Source organism: Manis pentadactyla, chromosome 3 (genome assembly GCF_030020395.1).
Source record: "Manis pentadactyla isolate mManPen7 chromosome 3, mManPen7.hap1, whole genome shotgun sequence".
Taxonomy (NCBI): domain Eukaryota; kingdom Metazoa; phylum Chordata; class Mammalia; order Pholidota; family Manidae; genus Manis; species Manis pentadactyla.
The window spans coordinates 15,422,637-15,443,489 of record NC_080021.1 but is presented as its reverse complement, the minus strand read 5'-3'; the positions used below and the strand labels follow the sequence as shown (position 1 = coordinate 15,443,489).

At 44.3% G+C, this 20,853-nt stretch overlaps 1 long non-coding RNA gene across 2 annotated transcripts; it reads left to right on the top strand.

Moving 5' to 3' along the window:
* Window positions 1-5,601: 5,601 nt before the first annotated feature.
* Window positions 5,602-19,717, top strand: LOC130682803 (uncharacterized). Of its 2 annotated transcripts, XR_008996163.1 has the most exons (4): window positions 5,602-7,157; window positions 7,668-7,733; window positions 13,847-13,940; window positions 14,913-19,717. It is a non-coding gene; the product is annotated as an uncharacterized LOC130682803 (long non-coding RNA). The 2 variants fall into 2 exon arrangements; XR_008996162.1 differs by having other exon boundaries at window positions 5,602-7,733.
* The last annotated feature ends 1,136 nt before the right edge of the window (window positions 19,718-20,853 follow it).

Sequence of the window (20,853 nt, the reverse complement as noted above, 5' to 3'; positions counted from 1 at the left end):
AGGGGGAGGGAAATGGACCTGAAACTTGACTGATTTCCTCGTAAGCACGGGGCGAGGAGGGTGTGTGTTAGGCTCTATGGTCTGAGTAGTGCAACACAGCCTGATGGTCTCAAAATATCCCCGTCCTCAAGGCACACCAAGCATCTCAAGTTGCACTATTAGTTGCATTTACTGACCTTTCCCTGGAGTCCTCTCTTCCAATGGCTCACACTCCCTGTGTGCCATAGCTCTCGGGGGGAAGCATAGCTGGTGTTCGGGGACCCTGAGCTGCCATGGGCTAGGAGACCAACCTTCTAGGTCTGGCGCTGCCTCTGACCGGATGATCCCCAGTAACCAGCATGACTTCTGTGAGCCTCCGAAAGCCAAGTGGGACTAAGGGCACTCTCATCTGCTACATGGGTGAGGATGCCAACTCTTTCAGGGCTGTGGGTATCAAATGGGGCACCTTATGTGAAGGCTTGAAGTGGAGTTCACATGAAAGGGACAATGGAATCTAACCATGGCTAGCTCACTTCTCTTTTCTCACTCAGAAAGGTGCTCTGGGGGCGATAGGGTGGCGACCTCTGACCCCTATGGCTGTGGGAGGCCCCACAGTCCACCGGTTCTGGAGGAGTCTCATGGGGAAGCTCCCTAAAGGTCAGAGCTGCTTGTAAGCCTCTTATTACATATTTCCCCATGGGCTTGGGAGTTTTCCAGTTCTAGGCAACATTTTTCTCATGCCTTTGAGGTAGTGGATCTGCCACTGGACCTTGATGCCTACAGAACTGTCAGGGCAGTGAGCTGTTTCACCCACGGCACTTCTGACACCAACTGTGGGCTTTTTCCTTACACTGACCAATTTTCCGACCATCCAGACAACAACTGGGTGGCCTACAGCTCCATTCAGTTCTGACACTAACTGTCCGGAGTTAGTGCCACCAGACTCCACAGGTTTAAGGGTCCAGTCCCACAAGACTATCTTCACTTCAGAGGCTAGTCACAAATTTGGGGCCTTAGCTTACCCACACTTCTGTCCAACTTGGTCACAAAGTCAGGGGGTTTCCCACAACTCCCCATTTTCAGGTTTGATAATTTGCTAGAAAGGCTCACAAAACCAAAGAAAACACTTTACTTACTTTTACTGGTTTATTATAAAGGTTAAAAATGGATAGCTAAATGACCAGGTACAAAGAGTGAGGTCTAGAAGGGTCCTGAGACAGGAGTTTCCATCCCCGTGGACTTGCAGGGGTGGGGTGGGGTAGGGTGGGCTCGTCCTCTGGGCACATGGATGTGTTTGCTATTTCAAAAATTACCCATGACGCTTAGATAAACCTACCCTAGGCTCCGAATTTGGACGTAGTTCCACAAAGAAGCAGGGACATGAATAATCTTCTTTGGTGGCAGCAGTGGTTACAACGTCCAGGGTTTCCATGACAACAGGGGCAGTGTGCTGGGGGGGGGCAGGTGGGATCCAGGCTGTCCTCTGTGTCACCAAAGGGTTTCCATGGTGGCCTACTTCTGTGGCATGATTTTGGCTCTGACTCTGGTTCCATGACCTGCCTGAGCAATTCCTAGAGCTTCCCAGTGTCCTTCCAAGAAATACATTTTCTGCTTAAAGCAGAGTTTCATTTATTTGTCACCAAGTTATTCAACCGATAGATTAACATATCCAAATCCCACCAGTTTTTCCTAGGCTACTTCAGCCTACCCTAGGATGAATCCTTCGCTCCTTCCTTCATGTTCCTCTGTATTTCCAGCTACTGTATTAAAACGTGTGAAACTGCTGGCTTCTTAAGTCATAAGGTCAACTGAATTGTTGCAATTTCATATAGGTTAGCCTAACATTGTCATCATTCCCCTTTCTAGCAGAATTCATTCCATTTGCACCTTTCCCCTAAGAGACTGAGCTCACAGAAGGCAGAGCTCAAAGGCCCCAGAGCTGGTGGGGTGTGCATGGATAGAGGGAAGAAGTGGCCTTGGAAGAGAAAGAAAGGGAATTTCATTCATAAAGCATCTTCTATACACTAGATGCTTTCTGGGTGCTGGTACACATGTTCTTTAACTACAGCATTAAAAGAAGGTAGGATTGTCTCTACTTTATTGAAGAGGAAACTGAGTTCCAAGATTTAAGTGCCTTTTGACAGACCACACAGCTTAGGAAATGGTGAAGAACCTTGATATTTTAAGGTCTCCATCAAGTGCAGATTTTAATACCATGTATTGCAAGCAGAAGGATATCTAATTGTCCATCTGCTTATTTAACAAAAACTTACTAGAATTCTTAACCATGTATTGTACAATGGTAAGAGTGTAGGGGGTTGAGGATAGCGTGAGGGCTAAAATGGACCTAGTTATTGGCCTCATGGAGTCCATAATTTGGCTTCCAAGTCTTCCTCTAAGAAGTTGTGAATTAATTCACCATTCATTGACTGACTGCATCCGTCCATCCATCAGCCATATACTCATTCAGCTGACTCACACATGTATGCATTAATTATTTTAACATGCTCTGTCATGTACTCATTTAATCATTTTGTTCCTCTTTCCTCTCATGTGTTTATTCACTCAGAAGTTTATTCTTTCATTCACTCATTTATCTGTTCATTCTTCTATTCACTTCCTGCCTTCATTGATCCTTTCAATGATATGCTGATTTATGTACTCATTCACTCACTCTCATGTTCATTCATTTTCTGAATCATTCACTCAGCCTGCATTTACTAGGCCTGTTCTGTGTTCCAGGGAACTCAGACACAGGCAGCTAGGAGTGTGATAGGAAGGCTGTTACTTTGTCTGCTTTGGTTGCCCAGTGAAGAAGAATCCTCTGTGGTACGTGTCCAGTGGGAGCCTCCAGGGAACTGTGGAGAGCAAGCCCTGCAGCCTGCCAGTGCTGCTGCTAACCCAGGAGCCTCTCAGGTGAGGCACCCATCTCCCCAACAAGGGACACCTGTTGCCACCTCCTAGGAAGTGATCGGCGTTGGAAAAGCTCTGCTCCTTCAGCTTTCTGTCTTTCCTCCCCTCCCATCAGAGAGGACTCCCTGAAGCTAGGGGTCTTGCTGACACTGGGCAGGGGCTGAGGAGTGACTGGCAGCATGGAGGCAATGCCCAGGGAGCTAGGAAGGCTGCTCTGCCAGGTTTATTTCAGCCAGTGTGACAACTGAAGACAGAAGCCACAATTAGAAGAGAAGCTTTGTTTTTGTATTTATCTGGGGATGGCGGTGAGGTAGCAGGCAGCAGAGATTGAGTTGCATGAGGAATTTAGATTAGATACCTGGAAGAACTTCCCAGGATCAATGCTGTAAGGTCAAAGGGAAATACTGCAGCCTCCTTTTATCGTGAGTCTATGGTACAACAGTCATTATAAGTACTGACTGAACACACAGAACCAGGAGTCTGGATACTTGGGTCAAAGGCCCTTATCCATCAGAGGGGCCATTTCTTCTCTATTTTCACTCCTTTGAGCCTCTGTGTGTTTATCACCTTGTAGGGTCATGGTGAGGACTAAATGGCACAGTATGTGACAGTGACTCAGCCAGTCAATGCCTGGGACATAGTACAGACTCAGGAAGTATGTGTGGCATCTGAATTCTGGAACTCCTGTGCCCTCTGGTAGTCCAGTAAAAACAGATCCAGTAAGTCATTAACGTGATTCCACTTATGGGGGCACAGAGTGTTTATTCATGCTGGTTACCAGCCAGCAGGTGTTGGAATGGGACAGACCTGGGCACCATTTGGAGCTGGGTGTGTGGTGGGGAGTAGATTAGGCAGGAAGAAGGGAGAATGGACTGGAAGAGTAGTGAAGTCAGGAGGACACTTAACCCACCTCTCGGCCCAAGGACAGGAGGGGTTTAGGGGAAAAAAATAGCTGTTGAGGAATTTTAAACAGGAGGAAGATATGTTCAGATTTTGCTCTTTGCAAAGACGATCTGGCTACTAAGAGACGACACACCTGAGAGGGACAGAAGTAGGGGCAGGGGGTTTAGCCTGGAGGCTCTTGCAAAGGTGAGACGGCTAAAGTAAGGTGCTGAGATCCAGGTGAGCTCAAGGTGAGCTGAGTCTTAGCTCCCTTATCTCTTTGTGAAGGGCAAGTGTGAAGGCACTGGCATGGGGTTAGAAACTGTTCTAGGCCCTGTCCTGCAATACCGTGACCAGAATGAAATTTGCACTCCTTTTCCAGAGCAGTCGGGTGCTACATGCCCGAGGCCTTACTTGTCTCCACCCTCTTTGATCCAGTAATTCCCCTAGAGGACAGTACAAAGAGATGATCTAAGCTACGGAGAAAGGGTTCTGTTGGCTGGAGATTGCTATGTGTTGGGCCCTCAGACCACATTAGGGAATGTTAGCGCATCTGGGAAAGATTTTGAAGGGCTCCTGAGGTCTTTCAGCTAGTCACTCAGTCCAAAAATATTTACTGAGCACCTGTTATATGTCTGCATCCCTCAAAGCTCTGGGTTTATAATAAGGAACAAAGCAGGAAAGGTGTCTGCTTTCTTGGAGCTCAGAACTGGGATAGCAGGGGTAGGGGGCCAGCCGAGTTTGAGCGTCTGTGCTAATGTAGCAGGCTTCCCTGAGCCCCTAAAATTGTTTAGTTCTTCTCTTATGTGCTTTCCCTGCACCCAGACTCACACAGATGCCAACTTAACTTCCTTCCCCAGTTCCCACTAAAAGTCATCACCCAAGGCCTATGTGTGTAGCAAACTTCACTGAAGATTCGGGGAGGTGAAGGGGTTACACAGCGAGAAGCCAAATATCACTGCCCTATTTCAGATTCATTGACTGCCCAACAAATAATTTGGCTGCCATCTTTCTCCCATTACCTGTGTCTCTGCTTCCTGGACCACCCTCCTCAATGGAAGAAGTTCCAGTCAGTTCCAGTTGCCAACAGCATTTCCCTGCTCTGGCCACACTTGTAAGCACTTGCACAAAGCCTGCTATTCCTGCCACAAATGGTTAGCTCCTTGGAGCACCCGGCACAGGGCCTTGGCCACAGTGAACATTTTGCAAATAGTTATTCAGTGAATAAGCAAATGGATGAATGAGATGGCCTTCAGATCACCAGAAGGAAATAGTGCTCCTGCATCTTTGAGAGAAAGGAAAGCAAGTTAAATTTCACCAAAATGATGCTATATGGGATTCTGAATTACCAGGTGAAAGCTGGGTATCTGCGTCTGACATTGGCCCTTTTGTCTTCCCTACACAGAACAGCAAATGGTGAAGAGCATGGGCTTTAGAGTCAAATGCTGTGGATCTGAATCTTGGCACTTGCACGGTGTCTTGGACAAGTGTTTCCTTATCTGTATAATGGGCACATTAACAGACCCACATATAGTGGAGTGGGTAAGTCGACTCCAGAACTAGACTCTGGAATTCAAATCCTAGTTTTACCATTTATAAGTAGTGCAAACCCATACAAGTAGCTTATCTTCATCATCTTCATCTTCAAAATAGAGACCATAGTCGTATTCATCTCACAGGACTAGGAGGATTAAATGAGTGGAGGATTTCAAATACATATATATATGTGTGTGTATATATATATATACATATATATATATGAAATATATACTTTATGCTTATATATTCTGTATATACATATGGCACTCAGTGTCTGGAGCACAAGAAACACTATATAAATTTAGCTCATATTATTACCTATCTCAAGAGAAGGTGGAATAAGATGATAAAGGTCAGGTGCATGCTTAGCACAGTTTCTAGGATGTTCTAGCAGTTCAAACCTGTTAGCTGCCCTTATAATTCCATATTTTATCAGTTTAAAAGCAGTCTTTTTTTCCCCACCATCTCTGAATCTGTCTCTCAGTCACTTTAGGGATGGAGGCATCCATGATGTAATTTTCATTGCCCGCAGTTCATCTTTTGCAGAACGGTGTCAGCTGCTTGGAAGAACAGCCCACAGGCAGTAGTGGAGCACTCTCTGAAGAAGTACCAACTGATTCGACCCTGTGATCACCCCTGGGCTCCAGATGGTGCAGAGGATGACGTTCTGGGGAAACCATGGACGTAAACAGCTCTGGTCTGAAAAGCGACCCAGAGGATGTGGATTCTGAATGCGACAAAATTTGAGGATTCCCTTAAATAATTTGCTTCACGATATTTTCCTTTCATGCATGCATGAGATTAATATACATGAAAAACCCATTCTACATAAACCTAAAAAAGCTTTCAGTAAGTATAAAATATGCCTTCTAAGTAATTAAGATCCACTGTGTCACAATTCAGTAAGTTATCTATCTTTATTTCTCAGAGGGACATAAAATAACAGCACATCTGACAATCACCAGTACCTTAGATCATGGATGGTCATGGCTACATCATCCACCTGCCAGTCAGCATGTCCTGAGCAACCAGCCCACTGTAGCAGGTGTGGTGAGCTGAGAGTCAGAGGTTGGGGGAAGAGAAACATGCTGGGGTCCCTGCCTGGAGTTGGCCGTGGATGCTTCCTGCAGACTGGGCACTGCCTGGGGCAGCCCAGGCCTCCCATGCTCTCCTCTTAGTATCTTGCTGCCAAGCTGAATCTACTCTGGCTTTTCTTGGGTGGCCTGGTCTTGGCTCATTGTCGGCGTTCAGGCAAGTCATTTCATTTCATCTGAGCAAGTTGCAACTGCTTGGGCTGAGCCTGTCCCATGACTTACAAGGGCCAGGTCTGGGTTGGGCAGGCAAGTAGGTCTGATAAGGAGGATGGGCCAATTCTGGCCGGCACTGCCTTGTAGGGAATCCGGGCTTTCCCTGCAGGGCTCTGGGCACAGGCAAGGGAAAGAAGGGGTGGAGACTTGTACGCAGTGAAAGTGGCAGGCCTCTTTGAATATCAATGAGAGAGAGCAGGACAGCGTCTCCAAGGTAGGATGTTCTCCTGATTCCATGTGCCCAGGGCCTACAAGAAACCAAGCAGTGACCCTTGCTTCCACCCCCTCCACCAGTATGAAAATCTCTAGGCTTTCCTCTTTGATTTTAAGAGGATTCTGTGGGGAGAGAAAATTTTGCTTATCAAGAAAAGTATCACTTAATTTGGTGACATTGAGTACAGGTGGTGACATGTGAATGTCAGAGAGGGAAGGGCCCGGGTTGGGGCAAGAGGATGAATGAGGTGGCCGATTGCAGCCAATGTCACATGTTGGAAAGAGTCGTGAGCAGCCACTCCTTTTTGAAACTCATTCCCACATGTGAGTACACCCTGTGTGTGTTTTTTACTCCCAAGTTCAAGTTCTCTGGGTAATTAATGATATTTTGAATATACTGTCGACTGTGAATTCATCTGCCAAGAAAGGGATAGTTGATATGGTTTGGTCATTTTAAATTTGAAGATTATTAAAAAGAGAGGTGGTGGTGGCAGGGGGTGGGGGAGAGAGGAAGGAAAAATGGGGAAAGAAAGGAAGGAAATCCAACTGAGGTGATTTCTTTCTGTGTGAATACTGCAGGATATTGTTATATTGCTATAATTTATGTATTTCTTGATTGTTTTTGATTGATTGATCCATTGAGCAAACATTTATTGGATGCCTAAGATGAGTCAGGTGCTGTGCTAAGGCCTAAGTTAGTGAAACAGAGGGTTCCTGCCTTCAAGAAACTTGCAAGGTAGTAAACACGCAAATGCTTATGATATGAATCGTTTGCTTGAGTTACTTGATCTTTGCAACCTCCCTTTGAAGTAGGCATTGTTATCTATTTTACAGATAATGAAATAGATTCCTGGAGGTGAAGAAACAAGGGAAGCTAGAGGACTCTGGGAATTCAGAGTGGTGAGAAGTGATTCCCATTTGGGAGTAGTCTGGAGGGGGCGGCCTTTGAGTGGTGAGAAAAAGGCAGAGCTGGCCTGTAGCAGGTGGAGAGCAGGAACTGCCAACTCCAGGCCTTGGGGCAGAGCCAGAGCAATGGAGAGGGGAGGTTTAGAGGCTCAGAGGGTGGCCAGTAAGGCTGTTGGCTAAGTCTGAGCCCCTGGGACCTTCCAAAAGGGCAGTCTAATTCCATGAAAACAGGTCAACATAGTGGTCAGACAAGAAGTAGTAGTGATTGCAAATCTGCATCACCTGGAATTGCACAACTCCAAAGGGATGAGCTGCTTTGTTTGGAAGGATAGCTCTGTGCTGGGAAGAGCATAGTCAAGTATCCTCTGCTTCACTACTACCTCCTCTGAGCAAATCAGCTCAGCCCCATGGGCCTCGGGCCTATAGAAACCATGGTGGGCACTAGAGAAGGCCAACTATCCATAGAGGGTCAACAGAAGCTGTGGCCTCTATTGTTCATTCATTCATTCATTCATTCATTCTGCAATACCTGCAATAACTGGGTACCTCTATACACTAGTGGCTGTGCAAGGAGATAATGAAGATGCCATTTCTACAATCAAGAACTTGGTCTGGTGAAAAGATGGGCCAGAGAATAGTAGAAAACTGTAATGATCAGTAATGAACACTTGCTGTGTGCAAGGCATTGTTTTAAGTGCCTTGCATATATTAACTTGGAATCTGTACAACAGACTGCTTACATTATTATTCTTATTGCAGAGGGAAAGACAGGGGCACAGAAATTACACAACTTGCCCAAGGTCACAGACCTGGTAGGAGGCCGAGCCAAGATTTAAACCCAGGCAGACTGGCTCCAGAACTCAGGCCTTTAACCACTCTGCTACACCAACTAAATACAACCAAACCAATTGTTCAGTGCAGGATGACAAGAGGCAGCAAAGGATGCTGCAAAAGCACAGGGGAGTTCCCAATCTGCAAGGTGGGGAGGGGGGCAGAGGGGACTCCCTGGAAGAAGTGAGACTACGTGGAGGCCTGAAGGATGAGCGGTGGCCACTCAAGCTGAGGAGAGACTGGGGGAAAGTTCTAGGCACTGAGACAGAACCAGAAAGAGCTGCTGGCAAAAAGGAGCACAGGCTGTTGAAGGAACTGGGGGAGCCCTTTGTGGCTAGAGGGGAGGTGGGGGAAGAGTCTAGGATGGAGGAGGAGACTGGCGGGTCGTGATGTGAGAGGAGCTGGAAATGGCTTCCTGTGGCCTGGGGTTACCCTGGCTTCCCGGGCACTCTGGGGCCTGTAAACATGCCAGTCACACATGGGCCCACTCACAGGGTGATTGCTTTGTGTAAATAAATGATCCCTTACATAAATCCCTGCACATCCAGAGAAAAGGGGCCTCCTGAGGCCACCCCTGCAGGGAACTTGGGAAACCTGGGATGCGGTGACTTCGTCTTTCTGAACTTCAGTTTCATCATCTATAAAACGGGGTTTTGTAATAACCCTAGCCAAGGTGGAGCCTGATAGGATGTTTGTGAGGGACCTAGATTCCCTCACCTTGTTCCCAGCAGATTTCTCCAAGAGGGAACCTTCACTAAACAAGGGAGGCACTCTGTGGGAGATTCTAGGGCAATAGCTTTCGAATGGGGTTTTCAACAATCTTTGAATATGCAGGAATATGCTAATAAAAACAACATGACTATTTCTATTATTTCTATTATGTCACCATTCTCTCCCAGAAACAGTGTCCAGTTGTTAAGCAGGGGACTGTGCCTTAAAATTTTAGTTCAGATTCGGAAGTCAGCCGTGACAATCTGCTAACCAAAGTAGGTAACTCTGATAGGGGAGATTGGATCAATAAAACACCATTTGCCTCCCATCTCACATGGTCACGTTCTCCAAACACCACTGGTTCCTTCCCTCGAGGCCCATCAGTTGGGTTACCAAGTCATTTGTAATAACCATCAAGGGCCAGTGCACTTTGTAGCGTGTTTTAACATTCTGTGGAACAAGAGCAAGCATTCCTGCCTGCTCTAGCAACTGATGAAATTGGAGTGAAATGCAATGGCCTGAGGCATCTGCAGCATTCCTGTGAGGGCCAAGAGGAATCATCTGTATTGGTTATACTGATGCACCCATAAAGGAAATTAAACTTTGCATCATTTTTAGCAAAATGAAGTGTGGGACCATCTGGACGTCACATGTACATCTATATTCTTGAAAAATTTTGCCTCTTGTTTCATTTAATGCTTTAGTCCATATATGTACAGATCCATATATACACAGCATAAACATCTCAAGAAAATTTTTTTGTGCTCATATTCTTAACATGTAGATTTACATTTAGTAAGTGAGGATCCAATCCTTAGTAATAAACATCACATTTGCATTGTTTCCTGAAAGAAAAAGAGAAGGACTATCTAAGCTGCTGAGACCTTTTTTTCTTCCAGGATTTTTCTGTACTCATTTGGAAGGATGATTTCTTAACTATGAAACCTCCCATGATTATGTTTTGGCATGATTCTTCTACTCTGTCCTAAATAGTTTTGAAATGATTATTGCTTTACTCAGATGATAAATAATGAAGAAAAAAAGAGAAATGATTATAGATAACTTCACTTTGCAACTCTTTGAAAGAATTCCTGGAATAATCTGTGATACATTTAAAACAAAAGATAAATTCAGAGTTGGAAATTAATCTCAGTACCTGGCTCACTTTATCAGATGCTTGATCTTCTAGAATCATATTTTGCATCTTCCTAAATTCTGTAATCTCTGAAGGGATGTTAAACCCAAATGAACACCACATACCATAACAAATAGCCCAAAGACATTTTCAAGGAATAACCCAGCATCCTGAATTCTGTGCCTTCGTTCTGCATGGAAATGCTTTGCAAAATTGTCAGCCTTTTCTCGGATGCATGAATCGATAGAATTGAGAGCTTTCTGGAGTTCTTTTATTGCTTTGCTTGCAAATCAAAACTGAATCTCATACCTCATTATAACCGTATATGTATGAAATGCTTATCTCTCTTTTCATCAACATTGCTGCAAAGCCATTGAATTTTCTGCTCCTGTTAGCAACACTATGATGGGTCTGGCCAATAGTTTTTTTTTTCTCTGGCTAAGAATTTTATTGAGATCAATTCCACGCTGCAAATTGCATATGGATGCAAAAATCTGTTTTTGCATCCATGTGCAGTTGTTTCTGGTTTTCCCTTCAACCTTGATGAGCCCAACAGCCTTTCTTTGTTTACGCTGGGGCTTGAGTTCTTCTTGGATCTCTTTTACACAAGTCGACAAGTCTTCTTTCATTGAACTGTTGGTTGGTTCATCACAGTTATTGCTGACTAAGCTGAAGAAACACTGATGCCATTCTTAATGCCCTGAAACATTTTTCTTTCTTCATTGTTCTTTAAAAGATTTCATTTAAAAAATACGTACACTTTTGTAGTGATGAACTAGTAAACTCCTCAGTGCAGGCAAGTTCTATGAAGATAGGGGCTTTGTCTGCTTTTTTGTTTTGTTTTGTTTTGCACAGCTAGACACACATTAGGTACTGATTAAATATTTGCAGGATGAACAAAAGAAATAAATCTTTTATTTCATGGTTCATTCTGATTTCAAACATATTTCTAAACACTATTTTGCTTTTCAGGTAACTTAGCCTTATGTTTTAAACCAGGGGTTGGCAAAGTTTTTCTGTAAAATGCCAAAGAGTAGATATTTTAGCCTTTGTGGGCCACAAAGTCTATCACAAGTATTGCCTTTGTCATTGTAGTGCAAAGGCAGTCAGAGACAATATATAAATGAATGAGTGTGGCGGTATGACAATAAAACTTTATTTACAAAACAGGTGGTGGGTTGAATTTCACCTATGGGTCATCATTGGTTGACTCTTGTTTTAAATTATTAACTAAAAAAAACAAAAACAAAAAAACCCAGTTCTCTTTCTTCAACTTACTTTGGCTGAGGTGATAATTTTCCCTCAGTGATTTTGCCACAAATGAATAATAACTCTTTGATTGCAATATTATTTTTCTCATATTTTCTGAAAATTTTCAGTTATTTTCACTAATAGAAATAGAAAGTCCCCTTTCCCCTGCTAAATTGTCCTGGCTGCACAATCAATCTGAGGAATAGAATGCTATTGAACTCCAGACTGCAAAAACCTGTTTCCCAGAATCTTTATACTTTGTGATTCATCCAGAACTTTCTGTACTTTGAAGGCACATTTTGTCTGATGCACTGCAGCTGTTTCTTAGGTTATGAATTTCGAATCATGTTCAGGATCTCAACCTGAGATAGCATGACTTCCTGCATCTATATTGGTCCCAGATGTTCCCTGATGCAGTTTCTGTGGGGATGAGACTTGCTGGCATTCAACACTGCCGTGATCTGCCCTACTGTTTGACTTGCCATGTAAGCTCTTAGCAAGGATAGTGAAGAATGATTATACAGGCTCTCAAATAGTGACAAGTATCAGGGAAGAAACCACAATTTATCACCCCTAAAATATCAAAGGCCTATGAAGAATAAAGTTTTTAATTTTAAAAAATTTTGCTAAGAAATGTAGAGTGCTGACAGAAATTAAAAAGAAGCATGATGGGACAATGGGCAGGAGAGCACCTGGGCTGCTGAAACATCATCAGCAGTTGGCTTGTGTCAGTATGCTCATAGTTTTCATTTGCTGTGGAGATGAAAAATTAGGTTAATACTGTCATGGATTGATTTCCCAAAACAATACCAAAACAGTTACATTTATTGAGTGTTTATTATGTGCCAGGAACTGTACTAGACTTTGCATGGATTATCTCATTTCATCCCCATTCTACCCTTCCAGATAGACACTTTGTTCCCAGGAAGCTGTGTTTCAGTGACCTTATTCACCTTGGCAAAGGTCACAGAGTTAACACATGTGGAGCCAGTATGTGTGTTTCTGACGGGCACAGTTTTCTTTTCCTTTGAAAGATGTGGCTGCGGGAGAGAGTAGGATAAAAAACAGTGACCCTCCAAGTGTAAATGGGCTTTCCACCACCTCCACTTCATCCATAGCCCAGCCCCTTGGTACATACTTCAGCTACTTTTCTTCTACAAAGATTGAAAAATCAAAAGAGAAAGTTCCAACTTGGCCGTGGGGGTGAAGGATTGGTGGGGGCAGGAGTGGAGTCAAAAGCCCCCAGTTACAGACTACTCACCTGACCGCAAGGGGAGGCAAAGGCAGAGGAAGACATTGGGGGAGCTGTTGAGAATGTTGCAGGCCCATCAAGATTTGGGCAAGCTGAGGGATTTAGAGCATCTTATTTAGGACTTACCGGTAGGGTGCCCACCCAAGTTCTGGGAGTGTGGTACATCTTCAGTGGGAAGAGAACACCCAGAGAATGTGCTCTAGGAGTGTATTGGGGTTCTCTAGAGAAACAGAAGCATTAGGATAGATACAGATACAGACACAGGTCCATAGAGATCTATTATGAGGGATTGGCTCGCGTGGTCTGACGGCCGAGAAGTCCCGCAATCTGCCATCCGCAAGCTGGAGGCCCAGGAAAGCTGGTGGCGAAGTTCCAGTTCAAACTCAAAGGCCTGAGAACCCGAGAAGCCCATTAATGGTTTAAGTCATGGTCTGAGTATGAAGGCTTGAGAACCAGGAGCATCCACGTCCAACAGCAGGAGGCGATGGATGTCCTAGCTCAGGCCGAGAGAGCAGAGTCGCCCTTCCTCTGTCATTTCATTCCATGTGGGCCCCCAGGGGATTGGATGATGCCCACCTGCACTGGCGAAGGCAATCTTCTTTACTTGGTCTACCTATTCAAATGCTAATCTGAGAAACACCCTCACAGATACGCCCAGAATGTTTTACCAGCTCTCTGGGCATCCCTTAGCCCAGTCAACCTGACATACAGAAGTAACCATCGAGAAAGAGTTCAGATGCAGATCTGGCCCTTGCTGCTGCTTTAGAGGTAATCGTGAGTGTAGGAGAGTTTTTCAAAGAATTGTACCAACTACCACTTTGTGACTACTGTGTTAGGTACCCCACAGTGACATTGTGACACAGTTATCACTGTCAGCCACACTATAAAGCACTCAGAGAGGTGAGTGATTTGTCCAAATTCACACAGATGAGAAGTGGCACAATCAAGATTTGAAGACGATGCAGAAGAAATCTGATGATTCTCAGGGATGCAGCTTGGTCCATCAAGCCTTTAGCGACAGGTAACTGGCCAGGGTGTGGCTACTCTTAGACTAGACTAAAGTGAAGAGGGTGGGAGCTAATGACCTCTGTTTCCTTAGTACCAGGTTGAACAGAATTAGTTTTACCCCTGGTAATAATAGAAGTAACTGTTTAGACCTGTGATTGTTAAAGAGTATTTTGACACCCATCATTATGTTTAATCCAGGCACATCTGTGATATGATTCGATTTATTGCTTCCATTTTACAGAAGAAGCTGAGGCTAGAGTTCCTTCCAGGTCCACATTTCTGTAAGTTAAGATTCTGAAACAAGGTGAGCAACTATATCATGTACAGTTAAGAGCAGTCATCTGAGTCCGCCTGCCTGGCTGGCGTCTTGGATCTACCCCTCCCCAGCTGTATGGCTGTAGAAGGGGTAAGGGGGGGAGACGGGATTTGGGGAGAGTGATTTCAAGGTAGAGAGAAAGAAGTCTTGCCTAGAACAGTGAGAGGCAGGAAGGGCCACTGTTAAGAACAAGGGTCTTGGAATCATTTATTTGCACTTAATCTTGCCTTTTATTAACTTGGAATCTCAGATGCCTAAAATGGGGTCATTAAAATCCATCTCACAAGGTCATAGTTATGAACATCAGATGAAAGAAAAGAGCTCAGACCGGTGCTCAGCCTGCATCCACGTTCCCCCACGTGAAGGCATTAGCAGTGCAGTGACTGAAATGACTGCGGGCCGAAGGAGTTGGCCTGGGCAACAGTTAGGCTTTGGCGTGTGTGAACCAGGGGTGTCTCAGGGCCAGCCCCTGGGGAGGAGGAATGAGATCCAAATCACCCTTCAGGAGCCACACGGGGTCTGGTATTGCTGAGCCTGGGATCCACTGCCTGAATGTTCTCCAGGAATGTCTCTGCATGTCTCTCGTTCCTGGAGGCCATGGACACAGTGATCCTGGCATCTCTTTCCTTTCCTGAAGGCATCATCCTTGGCTTTATTCACTCTTTACAGGACAGGCTACATCACTTGCAGGGCCCAGTGTAAAATAAAAACAGGAGGCACCTTGTTAAAAAATTATTAAGAATTTCAAGATGGTGACGGGAGAACATTGGACCAAGTGGGAGAACTTCCTGGGCATGGGATCCTGTACAACCACACAGGCCTCACTGCCATGAAGCCAGCCCTTACTCTTGACCGTGGCTGTCTTTTCCTGGATATCTGAATAAACTGAAAACCTCCATCACCTGTCCAGATATTCTGGATCACATACCATGCATGTGGGCATTTGGGAACGTCCATTTTTTTGGTATTTATTTACTATTTTAAAAATGGAATTGTAATTGACATATATAATATTATATTAGTTTCAGGCACAACATAGTGATTTGATATTTTTATGCTCTATGAAATGATCACCTTGACAGGTCTAGTTGTCATCTGTCACCATAAAGTTATTATAATATTATTGTCTCTATTCCCTATGTTTTACATTACATACCCATGACTTATTTATTTTATAATTAAAAGTTCGTAGCTCTTAATTCCCTTCACCTATTTTGCCCATTCCCCCCAGCAACCACCAGCTTGTTCTCTGTATTTATGAGTCTGATTCTGTTTTGTTTTGTTTGTTTGTTTTGTTTTTTGATTCCACATGTAAGTGAAATCATACGGTATTTGTCTTTCTTTGTCTGCCTTATTATACTTAGCATAATACCCTCTAGGTGTTGTTGCAAATGTCAAGATTTCATTCTTTTTAATGGCTGAATAATATTCCATTGTGTAGATGTACGACATCTTCTTTATCCATTCATCTATTGATGGACACTTAGGTTGCTTCCATACCTTGGCTACTATAAATAATGCTGCAGTGAACATAGGGGTACAAATGTCTTTTCAAATTAGTATTTTCATTTTCTTTAGATAAATACCCAGAAGAGGTAATGCTAGATTGTGCAGTAGTTCAATTTTTTGAGGAACCTCTGTACTGTCTTCCCTAGTGGCTGCACCAGTGAACATCCCTGCCAACAGTGTTGGAGGGCTCCCTTTCCTCCACATCCTCACCAACACTTGTTATTTATTGGTTTTTTGATAATAGCCATTCTGACTGATGTGAGGTGATATTTCACTGTGGTTTTGAATTGCATTTCCCTGATGATTAGTGATGTTGAGCATCTTTTCATGTGTCTGTTGGCCATCTGTATGTCTTCTTTCTATTCAAGTCAGGAACACCCATTCTTTAATGTACTTTCTCTTAAACCACTTATTACAGGTATTGGGAGATATTGGCAAGATCAAACTTTCTTTGAGAAATACAATGTCTGGTGGGACAGGAAAACATCTACACATACCCATACAAAGTAATTAATAAGCCTATTATTCCATTCGTTTAGTTAGTACACATTTGTTACTATCTACTATGTACCAGGCACTGTGCTGGGCATCAGAGATACAGAAATAAATCAAATATCATTAAAAGCACAGAATATGAGGCTGCACCCTTAGGGATAGGATCCCCATGACCTTGGGCGAGTTACTTAACCTCCCTGGGCTGTAGACTCCTCATCTGTACTATGACGATAATCATAATACTTTCTTGCAAGAATTGTTGTGAGGATTAAATGAATTAATCCTCATATTAAATGAGCTAATATGAGGAGATTTTTAGAACAGTGCCTGGCACATATAGTGCACTATGTAAGTTATTTTCTCAAGGAATTAGAAGTCTAGTGGCAGAGAATGACACACACATATGCAAAATGTACCCAATAATTAATTCAACAAAAAGTTCATCCCATCTGACCTGTTTCAGGTTTCGCGTGTGGCACTGGGGAGACGTGAGGAAAAGCAAGATGTGGTCTCTTTCCTCCCTGCCTCCCCTGAGTCCACAGCCCTGTGCTTGTCTAACAGCAGAGCAGGGCCCTGTTATGACAAAACCACCGTTTCAAAATGTGTTGTTACTGCTCCTGTATTTTATCCTTGGCATGAAGATGTGCTGAGGGCAGGTGTGTGGGAGAGGAGCTTGCAAGGTATTTGGGGAGCTCGAAGCAGAGTGCTCTCCCCTCCCTGAGGAGGAGAGAGGCCAGCAGGAGCTTCTCTCTTCCTCAGGACCTAGCTGTCATGTGGAGCAGACCCAGCGTTCGTGTAGATGGCAAGACAGAGCAAAGCAGAGCCCGTGTTTGGCCACGGAGAGGTTTGCTGCACACCCTGTGACTCATCCTCCCGGCCCAGCGGCCCCAGGGCTGAGCGCACAGGCCCTCTGACTCAGGCACTGTGGGGAGTCCTCCTCTGGGTAAAGGCAGGAGGCTGTCCTGTGCCCCGGAGTGTGGGCCTTCCCCTGCCTTCACCAGCCTCTGCGCTCTCTGCTGCACTCATGTCGGATGCCGTACCTGCTCGGGGACAGAGAAAACTGCCATCCACCCCTGCCCAGAAGCAGATTTTACAAGGGCTGGCTTCTCTGGGGAATTTCACCCTAGCTTCTCACAGAATGAGCAGGGAGGTGCTGTGATCTGGAGGGGTGGGTGAAGTCGGCGGAGGTGGCTGCCCTAGGCTGCTCACTGCCCCTCTCTGGGCCTTGCTGCTGAAGGTGTTGGGTCTCTGAGGAAGAGGGGAGCAGCAGAGGCCAGCCAGCTCAGCTGGGAAAAACGCATGCTAATGAGGCACTGTGTTTTGGCTTTTGGCCTCTTATGTGTGCTCCCTGGAAATGCAGATCAGCCTCATCTTGGAGCTTGCTAGAAATGCAGAATCTCAGGCTCTACCCTGACCCACTGCATTAGAACCTGCATTTTAATAAGCTCTCCTGATGATTCATGTACATGTTGAAGTTTGAGCAATGTGCGAACTTGGCTGCACCTGGGAATCTGGGGAGTTTTGACACATTCAGCTGTCTGAGACCCACTCCCCAGAGATTCTGATTTTACTTGGCTGAGGTGTGTCATGGCACCTTCAAAGGTCCCAGGTGACTTGAAGGGGCAGAAGCCCTGCTCTAGTGTATCAGGATGATGTTGTGGAGCCCAATCCCACACTCAAATGAATGCCCACAGTGTCCAGTGTGGCACAGAAATGAGCCCAGGAGGATAGGGTCAGCGAAGGTGACGTCCGGTGCGTATGGCAGAGATGACTGAGAATGGAGGAGGGCTGTTGCCTGGACGACAGGGCCCTGTGGTATTATTGAGCTGCAGCTGTTTGTCACCACACCTCAATGCACACCCTGTGGGGCCAGATCTCCCCAAAATACAGCTGTTGCTGTGGCAACCTCTAATTTTTAAATGTTGGCTCAGTCTTACTTCAAAATACTCTGTGGTCTAAACAGAATGGGCAGCAGGTGGCCTGGACCTCCTGGTTTGTAACCTCTGTCCAAGGTAGGGTGTCCTACTGTCCTGGTTTGCCAGCAACTGTCTTGGTTTTGGTGCTGGGAGTCCAACATCCTTGAGAGCCACTCAGTCTCCAGCAAACCAGGATGGCAGGTCTTGATGCAGGGTGCTTACTGAGTTAGCAGCATCCGCTTTGGACCTCTCTCTCCCAGGTTTGAATTCTGCCTGTTACTGACTTACTATGTGATCTTGGTCATGTCACTTTATCTCTATATACCTTAGTTTCTTCATTAGTAAAAGGTGCTCATAGTGTCCTTGTGAGAACGAGATGAATTCATACACAAAGTGCTCAGAGCAGTCCCTGGCATTCAGCAAAGGCTGTGTGAATGTTAGGTTATTATTATTCAATTATTGCATGTTTGGTGTAAACCCATCTAACTTCACCAAATTTGAAAGTATCTCAGAGCATCTGCACTGACATGCTAAAAATGGGAGCTCTGGATGCAGAAGACCTGGCATTGAGGCCTGTCAGTGCCACCTATGAGCTGTGTGACCTAGAACAGGTTACTTAACATCTCTGTGCCTCACTGCTCAAATGTTAAGTTGGGATAATCATATCTATCTTCAGGAATGCTGTGAAGAATAAACGAGGTGATGTGTTTCAATCTGAAGTCCACCTGGGAGAGATGTGTTCTTGTTAGAGGGTTGATGCTGTCTCTTCATCCTTCAGGAATGTTAAAAAAAAAAAAAGGTTCAGGGTGAAGAAATGGTTTAATTGCAGAGATGTATAAATGTTTCAAGAAATTTAATCAATCACTACAACAGGTTGCATCACCTCAAAAGGAAGTCAAACATACACCAGGGTGAGCTTCAGCTCTTCTTGTGGTCAGAAAGCTAGAACACTTGTTATATTATATTATTTTATAATATGTAAAAAATATATAAGAATGTTTTATAAAATAAAATAAAATAGTACAGTTTTTTGTGAGTATCTGTTTCCTTCTCAAGTGGCAGCCCTCAACCTGAAATACTTTCATTTAAAAAAAGAGTCTTTGCAAATAGTTGGTCATGATTTGGCTGCAGAATTTTTACTTTTTTTCTTTTTATTTGAAAAGTCACATACAGTTGAGCACTTTGTTTAGAAGCCATGTGACTAAAATAATTTGTATTGGTATCTGTTGTTGCATGACAAACCACAAAGCACCCCAGAACTTGGTGTCCTGAAATAACACCTATCTATTTAGCTTGTGATTCTGCCAGGTGGTTCTCTGGTCTTGGGGTCGGGCTTGGACGATCTTGGCCACGCTGGCTCATCACGTCTTCAGTGAATTGGCGTGGTCTAGTCTCAGACGGCCTCAGTCACAGTGGCCGTTGGCTGGTGGTGGCAGGGGACCTCCTGTCTCTCATCATTCCACAGGCTAGCTTGGGCCTCCTCACATGGTGGCAGAGCTCCATGTGCAGGTGCTTCTCCAGCCTCTGATTTGGTCATGTTTGCCATTCTTCCCTTGGCCAAGAAAAGCCACAGGGCCCGGTCCAGAGAGGATCCCAAAGAGCATGAATTCAAGGAGAGGTGAACAAATTGGGGTAATGACTGAAGTCAGCTCTCACACAATTTTTAATCAAAATCAAGTTATAATATAGTCAGTGACTCTATTTTCTCTACCAGAAGACTGCAGACATGTTCTAAAAACGATCCATGAATTGACTCTGATGGTACCAGTAAACAATTACAATGTTTACTTTTTTCCTACTTTACATTTGAACTTTATTGCTTTTTCCTGCTTTTTTTTTTTACAAGGCTCATTGTAAAATATTTGTTAGAGAAAAGTATGATTCTAAAAATGGTGAATCCTTCATAATCGTGCTATTCTGAAGATGATACCTGGTAACAGTTTGGTACATAGCCTTTCAATTTCTTTTTCTATGTATATACTAGCTAATGCCATTCACATACACTTCTCTTTCTCAGGAATTAATTCATCCACTAGCTATTTAGTGGATGCTGCATCTGTACTGAAGGGTATATATCAGTGAACAAAACAGCAAGATTGCTGCTAAAATGAGATGATGTCATAAAGATAAAAACCAATTTGCCCTGACCCCACTTAGATTATGTCTTAGATGCCAGTCCATAGGAATATACGACTATAACTTACTGAATGCCATGCTTAGTTTGTGGCAGGTACTGGGATAAGGACATTGTACCTATTATTTCATCCTAATACTCAATAGAACCCAATAAAGAACATTGTATCATTCTTTTCATTTTATGGGGAGGAAATTAGGCAGACAGAAGTTATGGAACATGACACAGGCAGTGAGTGGTGCAGCCAGGATCTGAACCAGATTCAACACATCTGGCTCCAGAGCCCACACTCCCAAACACTTCACCCAGCTAACTCTTGGTCCCAGTAGAGCTACGCCTCCCTTTTTCGGTGGTGGTTTTGGTATACTCTTCTATCATAAGAGCATTTTGAAGTCATAAGTACAGTATTCAAAGTGTGTGTTTGCTGTGGTTAAAATTACCCATCCTTCCATATAATCACATTTGCTGGATGTGTTTTGTTCTTTATGCCTGAAAAGCTCTGCCCCTTCCTTCTTATAATTAAATTCTATTTGTCTCTCAAAACTCTCTGCAGACA